This window comes from Trichomycterus rosablanca, chromosome 10 (genome assembly GCF_030014385.1).
Source record: "Trichomycterus rosablanca isolate fTriRos1 chromosome 10, fTriRos1.hap1, whole genome shotgun sequence".
In the NCBI taxonomy this organism is placed as follows: Eukaryota; Metazoa; Chordata; class Actinopteri; order Siluriformes; family Trichomycteridae; genus Trichomycterus; species Trichomycterus rosablanca.
The window spans coordinates 11,487,928-11,501,217 of record NC_085997.1 but is presented as its reverse complement, the minus strand read 5'-3'; the positions used below and the strand labels follow the sequence as shown (position 1 = coordinate 11,501,217).

The 13,290-nt window shown below is 39.3% G+C and overlaps 1 protein-coding gene across 1 annotated transcript in view; it reads right to left on the bottom strand.

Annotated features, from left to right (window-relative positions):
- The window catches only part of ca10a (carbonic anhydrase Xa), a 368,721-nt gene that overhangs the window by 101,572 nt on the left and 253,859 nt on the right, over positions 1–13,290 (bottom strand). The gene's annotated exons all lie outside the window — the stretch shown is intronic.

The following is a 13,290-nucleotide window of genomic DNA, read 5'->3' as shown; positions in this document are numbered from 1 at the left end:
CTGGAAGGATGTAGAGAATAAGGCTTTGGATTGTATATGAATAACAGATTCCATCATTTAACATGGGAGGTGACGTCTGAATAAATTTCCAATGACAGATCTACTGTACGTCTGTATATGGTCAGTGTTGCAGACAGACAACCTGAAAAGAAATCAATATACTATGCTCAGGGGTAATGTATTTTGGTCAGATTGAGTAGTGATATATTAGTGTAACTTTCCCTATTCTGTCAAGCATAAATTACAGCTTGATTTTTGTTTGGCAAAAAAGAAACAATGTAATTGTAATTTCTGAGGTACAACAGGGAACAATTATGCACATTAGATTTGATTTTAAAGGTGCAATGCATCAACTTTCCCACATATTTTTCCATCCTCCATAGTAAACCACCAGCACTACAACTGGTCTTGAGGGCTCGCCAATAACAAAATACATTTGTTTAGTTACTGGTAGGAAAAACTCAATCTTAAATCCACTCAAATCAGTTTATTAAATAGCAGCAAAATATATCAAAATACCATTAGAAAAGCCAATATCTAAAAGCTACCTAGCTAAACTCTCAAAAATAGAAGTAGGCCTGTCAATCAAGAGGCACAACTGGCATCGTCAGAGAAATGGATTAAAGAGGGATTCAACTTCATGCTGGAAGCCTATCCCAGCTTTTTCCATGGGCGCAAGGCACACAGTAACACCCTGGATGGGGCACCAATCCATCGCAGGGCAGGCACACATATACACACACCCATTCACCTATAGGGCAATTCAGTGTCTCCAATTAACCCGACTGCATGTTTTTGGACTGTGAGACGAAACCGGAGCTCCAAGAGGAAATCCACGCAGACACGGGGAGAACATGCAAACTCCGCACAGAAAGGACCCGGACCACCCCACCTGGAGATCGAACCCAGGACCTTCTTGCTGTGAGGCGACAGTGCTACAAATAAAGCAACAAATAAATAAATAAATAAATAAAAAGCATTGCTGTACTCTAGGTCACTACTGATGAGATCTGAAGATCCAGGGTTTGAATTTTAATTGGTGCTATCGACCAGTGGGCATCTGCATGGACATGATTGGGGTATGGCCGAAACAGCCTATCGATTGGGAGATGCACTTGTCAGTATGTCAGTAGTCCCAAGCCTGTGAAAAATAGGAGGGTTGCATCATGACCAAGTTTAGCATGTGGACCAAATCTGCTGTGGCAAACCCCTAGATATGAAAGGTGCCAACAGAAAATTTACAAAATACAGTACTTCAGTATTCAGTACTTTGTAAAAGATCTTTTGGCAACAATTACAGCTGCAGGTCATATGTCTCTACAGGCTTTGGACACCTGAATTGCAGCAGGTTAGTCCATTCTTCATGCTAGATTATCTCAAGCTCGATAAGATAGGATGGTGAGAATCTGTGAATTGCCATATTAAGGTCTTTCCTCAGATCCTTGGCAGGTTTTAAGTCTGGACTTAAAACAAGATATTTAAAGCCACTCTAGTGTTGTACATGTACATGTTGAAAAGTGAACTCTTGCCCCTGTCTGAGTTTGTATACTCTGGAGTAGGTTTTTTATCAATGTTCCCATACCTGCCTTAAAGAAGCAGACCCATAGAATGATGCTGCCACAATCATGTTTTACTGTAGGTATGGCATTAGCTAGATGGTTAGCTGTGTCTGTTTTTGCCCCACATAGTGCTTGCTGTGGCACCTATTTAAGTTTTGATGGTCGGCACAGACATAAGACAGCTCCTTGGACTTAATGGCTTTGATTTGGTCTTGACTATGCAGTGTAAATTGTTGGCCCTTATAGAACCAGATGTGTGCTCTTCCACACTATGTTAGTTTACAAATAAAAAAAACACATTAAAGAGAGAGACAACTACCTCATAACACAAGAAAATGTGCAAACACTCAAGGAAACTGAATATTTTCTGATTCTAATACATGCTCTTTGGTATCAGGACGTTGTACATACATCACCCCATCTGAATAGACTCTGCACCCATAGCAGGATGCAGGATCATATGAATAAGGTTCATATGGATGCTGGGTAATTTTTTTAACTGTTTTTTAAATTCAATAACAATGTTAACTGGGAGGGGGTGTTTACTTTTACAAACCATTGTATATGGAAAATATATTCACCATGTTTATGTTTACAAATGCACCACGTTTATGCTAACAACATACCGCACTGGATGAAGAGTGGGGATGCAATATCTTTTTTGGCAATCAACCATGCTATTCTGATAGCACTGGCAGGCCCATTTCATCACTCCAACCAAGACCTGAGAGAGTTACTGGGGGAGTGCCAAAGACCTTTAGAGAAAATGGACAAACTGCTTGTGAGAGATGAGCTTTGGAAGCATGGAGGGGCAGTTTATTTGAGCGTGTCAGCGAGCATGAGACAGCCGCAATATTGCCTCTCTTACTGAATTTGTTATACTATTCCGTCTAGCCCTGCTACCCAGAGCTTTGATGAACACCACTGAAGATTTAGCAGCACTATCCAGTATGTCGGAGGCAATCCTACTTAATGTAAATTACTCTGTTAGTATGATGGTTAACATGGCTTTAATTATCTGCATGGAAAACCTAAAGAATCGAAGCAGGGATAGTTAATCAATGTGAGTTCCTACAAAGGAGAATGCAAACAACTGACAGAGTTCTGGGTTATTAGCAGCACTCACTGCACACTGCAAAACGTGGACAAATTGGCACGGCTTTACACTGATCAGGCATAACATTATGACCACCTTCCTAATATTGTGTTGGTCTTTAACTCTTGTAAGTTGTGAGGTGGGGCCTCCATAGATCGGACTTGTTTGTCCAGCACAGCCCACAGATGCTCGATTGGATTGAGATCTGGGGAATTTGGAGGCCAAGTTAACACCTCAAACCTGTTGTTGTGCTCCTCAAACCATTCCTGAACCATTTATGCTTTGTGGCAGGGCGCATTGTCACCGGTTTACCACTGTTTCTTCCTTGGACCACTTTTGATACATGCTGACCACTGCAGACCGGGAACACCCCACAAGAGCTGCAGTTATGTAAGTTATGTAAGTCAAATCATATTTGACTGACCGCTCTCAATTCGTTTATGTAAATAATAAATGCTCGGAAACTACAAAAGTAAAGTATGGTGTTCCACAGGGGTCGGTACTGGGACCGCTATTATTTACACTCTATATGCTTCCACTAGGTGAAATTATTCATAAACATGGCATAAACTTTCACTGCTATGCAGATGACACACAGCTGTATATATCAGCCAAACCAAATGATACTGACACAATCAGTAAGATAGAAGATTGTGTAAACGACATAAAAAACTGGATGTTCTGTAATTTTCTTTTACTTAATTCAGATAAAACTGAGGTTTTACTTGTTGGCTCTAAAGCTGCAAGAGACAAGTTGTCTAACCTGGTGCTAAACTTAAACATGTTCTCTGTTACTCCCAGCCCAGATGTAAAAAACTTAGGTGTCACAATAGATTCAGATCTCTCATTTGATACACACGTTAATAATATTACTAGAGTTGCTTTCTATCATTTGCATAACATTTCTAAAATAAGAAATATACTATCTGTTAATGACGCCGAAAAACTGATCCATGCGTTTATAACTTCTCGGTTAGATTATTGTAATGCTCTTCTAACTGGATGCTCTGGTAGATCCTTAAACAAACTCCAGTTAGTTCAAAATGCAGCAGCTCGAGTGCTAACTAGAACTAAAAAATTTGACCATATTACTCCTGTTCTATCGTCTCTACACTGGCTGCCAGTTAAATTTCGCATTGATTACAAAATACTTTTACTAACTTATAAAGCGCTACATGGTCTGGCTCCACAGTATCTGAGTGAGTTTATTAATTACTACAACCCAGCACGTCCACTTCGTTCACAAGATGCAGGGTTACTTATAGTTCCTAGAATTAAAAAGATCACGGCTGGTGGAAGAGCGTTTTCTTACAAAGCTCCACAACTTTGGAATAATCTTCCTGCCTCTGTTCGGGATTCGGACACAGTCTCAATGTTTAAGGCTTTTGATTAGTATAGACAAAGGCGCAGAGCTTGGGGGTTCTTGGTCATAGAAACTTGTGGTGATCAGGGATGTTGGGCTGCTGTCGTCCTGCCTCTCTTGTCCGATCACTCAGGTTTGGTGACGGTGGGGAGATGGGCGCTGATGTCCTGTGAAAGCCTTCATGACCTTGTTACCTTCTCGCTCTCCCTTTTAGTTATGCTGTAATAATTAGGGCTGCCGGAGTCTAAAACTCTCTGTAAAACTGTTTGTCAACTAGCATTGTACATTATTAACTACATTCTCTGTTGTTTTACCCCGAGGGCATTCTGATGGAAACCTGTTTACCCGCCGAGGTTAAGGATTAAAGTCGAGACTGCCGGGACAACGATGCTGCTCCTGTCAGATGTGACGGGTCTGGAGTAATTGCAACGACAAGAAATCACTACAGACTTTATTGAAGACTAGAGCGGATAACAACTCTATTATTATTTAATTGTTTATTTATCTATTTATTACCAGTTATGACTTTTAGATCATTTAATTCTGTGTTTGTATGATTTGTGTAAATCGTGTATTTATTTAAAGTATCCTCCAGGCCACCCAAGAAGGATGGGCCCTGCTGAGTCTGGTTCCTCTCAAGGTTTTTAAACAATTGGATGCGCTAAAGGGGGAGAAAAAGTAAATTGCATGTATCTACATGTATCTGTGTTTAGCTAGATTTTTCTCCTGTTTTACTTTTAAACTTGTGTTATAGCTCGGGGTGCTTATCGTTAAAAAGCAGCGCAAAAGCTAATGTGCCGCTTCTCATGTAAATGCGCCTTTACTGAATGGAATATGGTATTCTAAGATCAAGCATATCAACGATTAAGAAGCATAAGGAAACAATAAAGAAATAAAGGTAAAATGCAAGTTTTATTTTATAAAACATAACGCCACTCAACGCCACTCCCAGAACCAATTGACGTGTTTCAAGGTACCACTGTATTTTTAAAACCTGTTTTGCTTCACAACTCCAACAAGTTATAAAACAAACCAAAGTGGAATAAAATTCCTAGTGACAAGTCAACATCCATCATATTTTTTTAACATGGATAAATTTATTTTTTGAAGAAAGCCAGTGTTTCCAATGACTGTTGCCAACAAGTCTCTTCTGGTGGATCCATGATAATAAGAACTTCCAGCTCGTGGAAGTCCTTCCATTACGTAACTGAAAAACATGGCCATATTGAAAGTGCCATAGATCTAATATGCAATTACAAAGACGTTGATTGTCAAAATGGTAAATAAAGGTGAAGGCCACACAGGGTTGAAACAAAGGAATTTCCCATTGACAATGGAAAGCAGCTGTTGCCTTATCTTCTTGTTTTGTCAAGGCACAAGGTATTTATTAAAGCCCAATACATTTATTTACCAGCCAAGTGGCTTATCTTGTCTTTTTTAGACTGATCTCAGTGAGAGGCTGCTAGAAAAGAATTATTCTACTTTTTTGTTACTTTTTATTTTTTTCAAGAGCAGATGCAGCTTTCAACTTGTCACTTTTCTCCATTTCTGCAATTCTGGCTTGGGAGGCAATGCAGATGCAAGGCAAGCACACCTGGGAAATTCAAAAAGACACCCAGATGCTTTGAGCAGGAAGAGCCAAGCAAAGTCTTAGCTGACAAACTAGCCCTACATGCTGGAATCATTCACAGTTTTGGTAATCCTTGTTTTTTGCTTGAATGCAATGTGTCTAATCAGATTCTGCTATCAACAAGAAAAGTGCCTGAAAGGTAAAGCCACAAACATTACCAGAAAACTAAATACACCTCTATGACCCATTCTTTAAAAAAAGAATCCATCTGAAACGTAAATAAATAAATAAATGTACTTGTGATATATACTTTACAATAACTTTATTAATTATATCTAGCTGGTGTGTATATGCTTATTATTTTATAAGCAACACCCATAATACAATTACTGACTGTAGCCCCTATGTTGTTCTGTATACTTGACACTTACTGTCCATAGGACTCCTACAGACTGGATGTTAATAGGATGCGGGCCAAACAACACTGCTTCACCTGCTACACCTGTTTAATACATATTAATGTCATTATCCACCCAAACATTCACTGGTCAGTGGGGGTCCTATTGGGGGCACTTTTGATTGATAAAGGGGAGTGACAAAGTGAAAGTGAATCATATGTGCCATTGTTGGTGTAGCTAATAAAATAATCCATGAATGTACATACCAGATATGTGTATGTGCATAGTGGGTGCATTTGTTGCCAAAAGTAGGCATTCATCTATGCCTGCTCATTCTCATGGTTGTACAACAAGTTAACACATCTGGGGTTTTACAGGACCAGGTGAAAACTATGAAAAAAAAATCCATATTCAAGGATGATTTAGATGCTCAGGTGGCATAGTGGTCTATTACAAGTTCAAATCTCAGTGGTGCTCTCCAGGATATGTTGCCTTGTGCCCAGTGTTTCCCAGTATAAGTGGCTGATGAAAATGAAATGGAATGAAGGATGACCTTCTGGATTGAACCTAATTTCATAACATTATTAGAAAAACAAATATATTTTTAATCTCTTAAAGAAAAATAATACTGGTACTTTAAAATAAATAAAGTAACCTTTTTGTTTATGATCTGATTCAGTGACTACAGTGCAAATATTTCTCTCTTTGTTGAGATGATTTTTCTGCTTGAAAAAATCAGTGGGTGATTTACATGTAGTTCAATAAGGTGCTTCACATCTAAAATGTAATTTTGTAATTTAAATGACTTATAACTGGGATATACAGTACTTTGATATACATATCAAAGTAAAAATAAGTATTTTCTTAGCCCATGGTATTAAATGTTTATTCCCTTCTTGATTCAGCCAAAATGATGCCTAATCATAATAGAAAGCTCTTGACTCCTTTTAATAACTCATCAGCATAATGACTCAGCTGACTCAGAAAAATCCCATAAATCTTTTGAAAATGTGATTCACTGATCACTAATGCCCAATTAATTAGAGGTTTATATAATTTTTTTGTATTTATTTATTTTAACCAAAACTGGGATCTATTCCCTTTTTGGTTGGACAGTTTTTCATGCTTAAAAAAAACTGCCATTCCTTTTCTCAGACCACCAACTGGAAGAGCTGGGCATTTCTAAGGCTCTTGGCTCTAATCTGAACCTGGTAAGTCTGGTGGATGGACTAGCAAACAAAGGTGAGTAAAAGGGCTACTGCCAAGCCTTTCTGTCATGAGAGTTTCTCAGTATGATGAGAGCAAATAAGAAGTGAATAGGGGGAAGCTTGCTGAAATGGTGCCCAATTGGAGCCCTGCTGAATCTTTCATGAAGCTGTCAATACCCAGCAGCGTGGTGGCAATTTCTCAGGATCCCCCATGAGAGTCCTGGCAAGAAAGCTGAGGATTGGGTTCAGAAAGGGGCCATCACACACTGTAAAGTATCACATTTTCACTAACAAGAAGTGACACCAGTCACTGTCTCTGACAACCAAGTACTGATGATGGTGTCTCATCATACATGTAGAAAGAGCTGTCTAACATGTTGGTCCAAAATCCACTATATTTGTTTAATGGTCAATGCAAAGGCCATGGCATAAAATTCACATCATTTTAATGAGAATGCAGGGTACTGGCATTCTGGAAGAGAAGTTCCAAGAACTTGGCTTCCTCCAGCCAGTGTCTCCACCTTCAAGGGCAAGCTTGACCTCTAGCACATCATAATTTCTCTCAGCAGGAGACAGACGGTTTTCTTTTCTTTTCTCAGATAAACCCAACCATTAAAATAAGAGATTCCTACACGTATTTTGGTTAATACTAAATCTTGTTTTGAACATCATCATTTCACTAGAAAAGTGAATTATATACCTATAGTAAATAAGCAAGTAAGTGAATTCTGTAGTCATTATTCTATTGTCATTTAAAACAGTAGAAACAACAGTATGAGGTATCTCTCTCTCTTTCTCTCTCTCTCTCTCGCTGTCTCTCTCTAATGGTGCAAAGCTTTGTGGATTTAAACTACGCAGACTAGTGTTGCTTTTCATCGACAGATTTGTGGTGTCTCCCTGGTATTGATTTCTTTATCACCCACGGTTTACAGTAAGTGAATTGTTAAGCTCTTTGTGTCTCAGCTTCTCGGTGCTTGGCTTTGGACATGAAATAAGGAGAACAAACAGATCTCTGGGTCACGTTACGAAATGCATTGCTTTCAGTTGATGGTAAAAACAGCCAGGCTGATTTTTGCTTCTAGTTCACATTACAAGCACAGATCCAACTTTTAATAGCTTTTGCACTTTAGTCGGAATAGAATGATGGCTCAAGCATTGAAACACATCTGTTTTAAGGGATTACTGCTATCAGCACTCTGAAGCAATTTGTCTGGAGACACACATTTTCAGCAGGACAGAAATACATGGTGAAGCAGTCTGCTTTCCATAATGTTGACAAATTACTTCATTACCACACCTTGCTGTGGACGGAAGTGCAGCATGGATTAATTCAGGCAAATTCTACACAGCCAACACAAGGGCATGTTACTTATCAATACTGCCTACATCTTACATGTTTTATCTCTGTAAATCTACAAGCACTAAGGAGCTGGATTTAATTATTACATTCACTTTTCAAGTTACACTAGGTATCATTCTTCCCCATGGAAGTAACATGGTAGCATCTGTTGTACTTATATTAGCAGGTGCAACACATCAGTGTCAAAGCTGAGGGCAAAGAGTGTTCCACCCAAAAATATGAAGCCAACAGCATCCTGGGATTTAAAAGAACATTGCCATGCAAAAATGTGACCTTATTTGTTTAGTCAAGTCACCTGCACAGATGGTTGGTGATTCACAGAGAGCATGGCATGACTTTCTGCATGCGCCTCTGAGAATCCACCGCTGGCAGATAAAAAGAAGCGGCCATTGATGACATGCATGTCGGAATGGGCACCAATAAAAACAAACAAACAAAAAAAAGATTTTTTTTTAATAAGGCCTGCCATTTAAACAACCCAACCTCATCTCATTATTTGAAACACCTGACCATAGAGAATCGAACCAAAAGGTTATGCATAGTTCAATGTTTTTGATAAAGACACAAAGATCAGTACAAATCAATAAATTATGGAGTCCTTTAACATGACAAGCTAATACTACTAGGAGACAATGGTGCAGCAAATCCTATTATGAGCTTTTCATGAAAAACTATAACACTGCATTCAAGCTAAAGTGCATATCATGTGAGCCCCAGAGATAGATCTGTGTAAGTCATTCCACTGATGATATCTAAACCATGCTGACCACAGACACTGATGAGTAGCCTTTACAAACCACCCGAGACAGTGTAGTAACACATCCTAGTCAACACGTACATCAATCCCTTTCCAGCCATACCTCTTCTGACTGGCAGTTTGTTCGACTGCCAGGTTTCTCCATCAATACTAAAGTAGTGTTCCAACAGGAATTTGTCAGTGGCCAGTTAGCAACAACACTGCTGCTACCATAAATCATGCAGTTTCATCATGTGTTTGTCTTTAACCTGAAAAAAATAAGAATTGGAAAAATGTATAAACTAGTACAGACCCAAATCAGATAAAGTTGGGACAGTATGGAAAATGCAGTAAAATAAGAATGCAGTGTTCCTTACATTTACTTTGACTTTTATTTGATTGCAGACAGTTTGAACCCAAGATACTGTATGTCATGTTTTGTCTCCTCAACTTTATTTCATTTGTTAATATACCTCCATTCCTGCATTTCAGGTCTGCAACACATTCCAAAAAAGTTGGGATGGGGGCAATGTAGGGCTAGCAATGAGGTGAAAAAACTAAATAATGATGTGATTCCAAACAGTCTTTGATGAGTGAAGGTGGCCAGAGGATCTTCAGTTTGTCAACAAATGCATGAAAAAATGATTGAAATGTTTAAAAACAATGTACCTCAAAGAAAGATTGGAAGGGATTTACATATTTCTCCTCTACAGTGCATAATATCATTAAACTATTCAACAAAAAAGGAGGAATTTCGGTGCATAAAGGCCAAGGGCGCAAGCTTAAGCTGAACAACCATGATCTTTGATCCCTCGGATGGCACTGCATCAAGAACCACCACTCAACAACACTGCCTGGCCAAAAAAAAAGGTCACACACTCTAATATTTCGTTGGACCGCCTTTAGCTCTGATTACGGCATGCATTCGCTGTGGCATTGTTTCCAAAAGCTTCTGCAATGTCACAACATTTATTTCTGTCCAGAGTTGCATTCATTTTTCCCCAAGATCTTGTATTGATGATGGGAGATTTGGACCACTGCGCAAAGTCTTCTCCAGCACATCCCAAAGATTCTCAATGGGGTTCAGGTCTGGACTCTGTGGTGGCCAATCCATGTGTGAAAATGATGTCTCATGCTCCCTGAACCACTTTTTCACAATTTGAGCCCGATGAATCCTTGTATTGTCATCTTGGAATATGTCCGTGCCATCAGGGAAGAAAAAATCAATTGATGGAATAACCTGGTTGTTCAGTATATTCAGGTAGTCAGCTGACCTCATTCTTTGGGCACATAATGTTGCTGAACCTAGACCTGACCAACTGCAGCAACCCCAGATCATAGCACTGCCCCCCCAGGCTTGTACGGTAGGCACTAGGCATGATGGGTGCATCACTTCAGCTGCCTCTCTTCTTACCCTGATGCGCCCATCACTCTGGAACAGGGTAAATCTGGACTCATCAGACCACATGACCTTCTTCCATTGCTCCAGAGTCCAATCTTTATGCTCCCTTGCAAATTGAAGCCGTTTTTGCCGGTTAGCCTCACTGACAAGTCAAGTCAACTTTATTTATATAGCGCTTTTTACAACAGACATTGTCTCAAAGCAACTTTACAAAATCCAGGACCAACAGATACAAAAACCCCTGATGAGCAAGCCGAGGGCGACTGTGGCAAGGAAAAACTCCCTGAAAATTACAGGAAGAAACCTTGTGAAACAAGAAACAAGTGGTTTTCTTAAGGCTACACAGCTGTTTAGTCTTAATCCCATAAGTTCCCTTCGCATTGTGCATGTGGAAATGCTCTTACTTTCACTATTAAACATATCCCTGAGTTCTACTGTAGTTTTTCTACCATTTGATTTCACTAAACGTTTAAGTGATCACCGATCACGATCATTCAAGATTTTTTTCCGACCACATTCCTTCCTCGAAGATGATGTTTCCCCACTGCCCTTCCACTTTTTAATAATGCGTGGACAGTTCTTAACCCGATTTTAGTAGTTTCAGCAATCTCCTTAGACGTTTTCTCTGCTTGATGCATTTCAATAATTTGACCCTTCTGAAACAGATTAACATCTATTCCATGACCACAGGATGTGTCTTTCGACATGGTTGTTTAACAAATGAGAAGCTACTCACTGCATCAGTTAGGGTTAAATAACTTGTTGCCAGCTGAAACATAATCACCCATGCAGTAATTATCCAATGGGAGGCTCTTACCTATTTGCTTAGTTAAATCCAGGTGGTGACCTTTTTTTTTTGGCCAGGCAGTGTATAACCACATGGGTGAGGGATTACTTTGGCAAACCTTTGTCAGGCACTACAATACGGAGTTACATGCACAGATGCCACTTAAAACTTTACTGTGCAAAAAAGAAGCCTTATGTTAACCATGTCCAGAAGCAGTGTCGACTTCTCTGTGCTCGGGCATCACACAGTGGAAACGTGTATTGTGGTCAGATGAGTCCATTGGACAAAAAATGGACACTGTGTGAAAATGTCTTTTAAGTGTGGTAAAAAGGAATGCCAACATTACAAAGTGGTAAAAGATTTACTGTCCCAACTTTTTTATTATTTGCATGTTCCATGTTGTCCCATCTTTTTCTGATTTGGGGTGGTAATCAAAATAAATTAAAAATCTGAAAGACTAAACATTCTATTCACAAAACTATTCGATCTCTTTGCTGTGGCACTTCAAACTGTAATCAGGTAATTCCTATTTTCTTTAAGAATCCTTCAGATGTGTCTACAACTCAAACAGATTCCACCTCTTGCAATTTGTACTGATGGGACATAGTTTAGAAAGGCACATACCTGGGTTTATAAAGGCTTACAATGCACACTGCAGCCATGACATCCAAAAAAACTGTAAGTGGATCTCTGCAAATAAATTCTGAAGAAGTGTAGATGAGGACAAGGATATAAACAACATTAATCCAATATTTAGTGGCCCTAAACATTTTTACATGGAAGAAACTTGGCACAACAGTGAACTTTCTTAAAGTTGGCTGCCTTGCTGTACTGGGAAAGACATTGGGCAAGACAGCCCATTAATTTCCTAAAAAAATGTTTTCAAGACATCTGTTAATGAGTGAATGTCTAATTTACTCATATTTTCATACTATGTGAATAAGAAAATACAGACTACTGTCTTTAAATACAGGAACACCGGCACATGCTTTTGGGCACCAGAATGGACTTGACACTGTTCGGCCACTATGATTAGCTGGTACACCATACTACCCAAAGCTTTACCCTTCATAATAGGTTACAGATGGCCCAAGTGTGTACTCACAGAAGAAACATTAAACAAGAGAAATACTTTACTCTCTCTCTCTCTCTCTCTCTCTCTCTCTCTCTCTCTCTCTCTCTCTGTTGCATGCTGGGAGTTTTCGGTGTGGCGCAGGGTAGAGTGTTTGTTTGAGCGTGGTGTGAGAGCGATTGTTAAAAAATCTCTAAAAATCTATTTTTTCAGGTTTTTTTCAGATTCTTTGAACTCTTTCTTTCAAGCACATAATAAATAAAACAATTCATTAATAAACAAACGCTATTCCTCCCGTTTATTTTCAAACTTAACCTGATTGTTGGAGTAAGAGCTGCTGATCCCCGGGCGGGGTGAGGATGGCGGCGCACCTGAGCGGTGGTGCCCAGCCACTCTCACTCCGTCACGGCATAAAATGCGAAACAAGTCCTGAGGTGTCGGTGGAGGATGTACTGTTGGCGGTAGGAGAACAAATAGGATGTGAAAACATCGTATCTGCATCCAGAATGAACAAGGCAGTAGTGGTATTTGTAAAGGAGAGGGAAATGATTACACGTCTGATTGAAAGCGGAATTACGGTAAGTGATCAGTTTTTCCAGGTTTTACCACTGGTGTCAGTAACAAATAGAGTAATAATATCAAATGTTCCGCCGTTCATACCTAATGAGGATATCGAGCGTGAACTATCACGTTTTGGGAAAACAGCGAGCAGAATAAATATGATACCTTTAAATTGTAA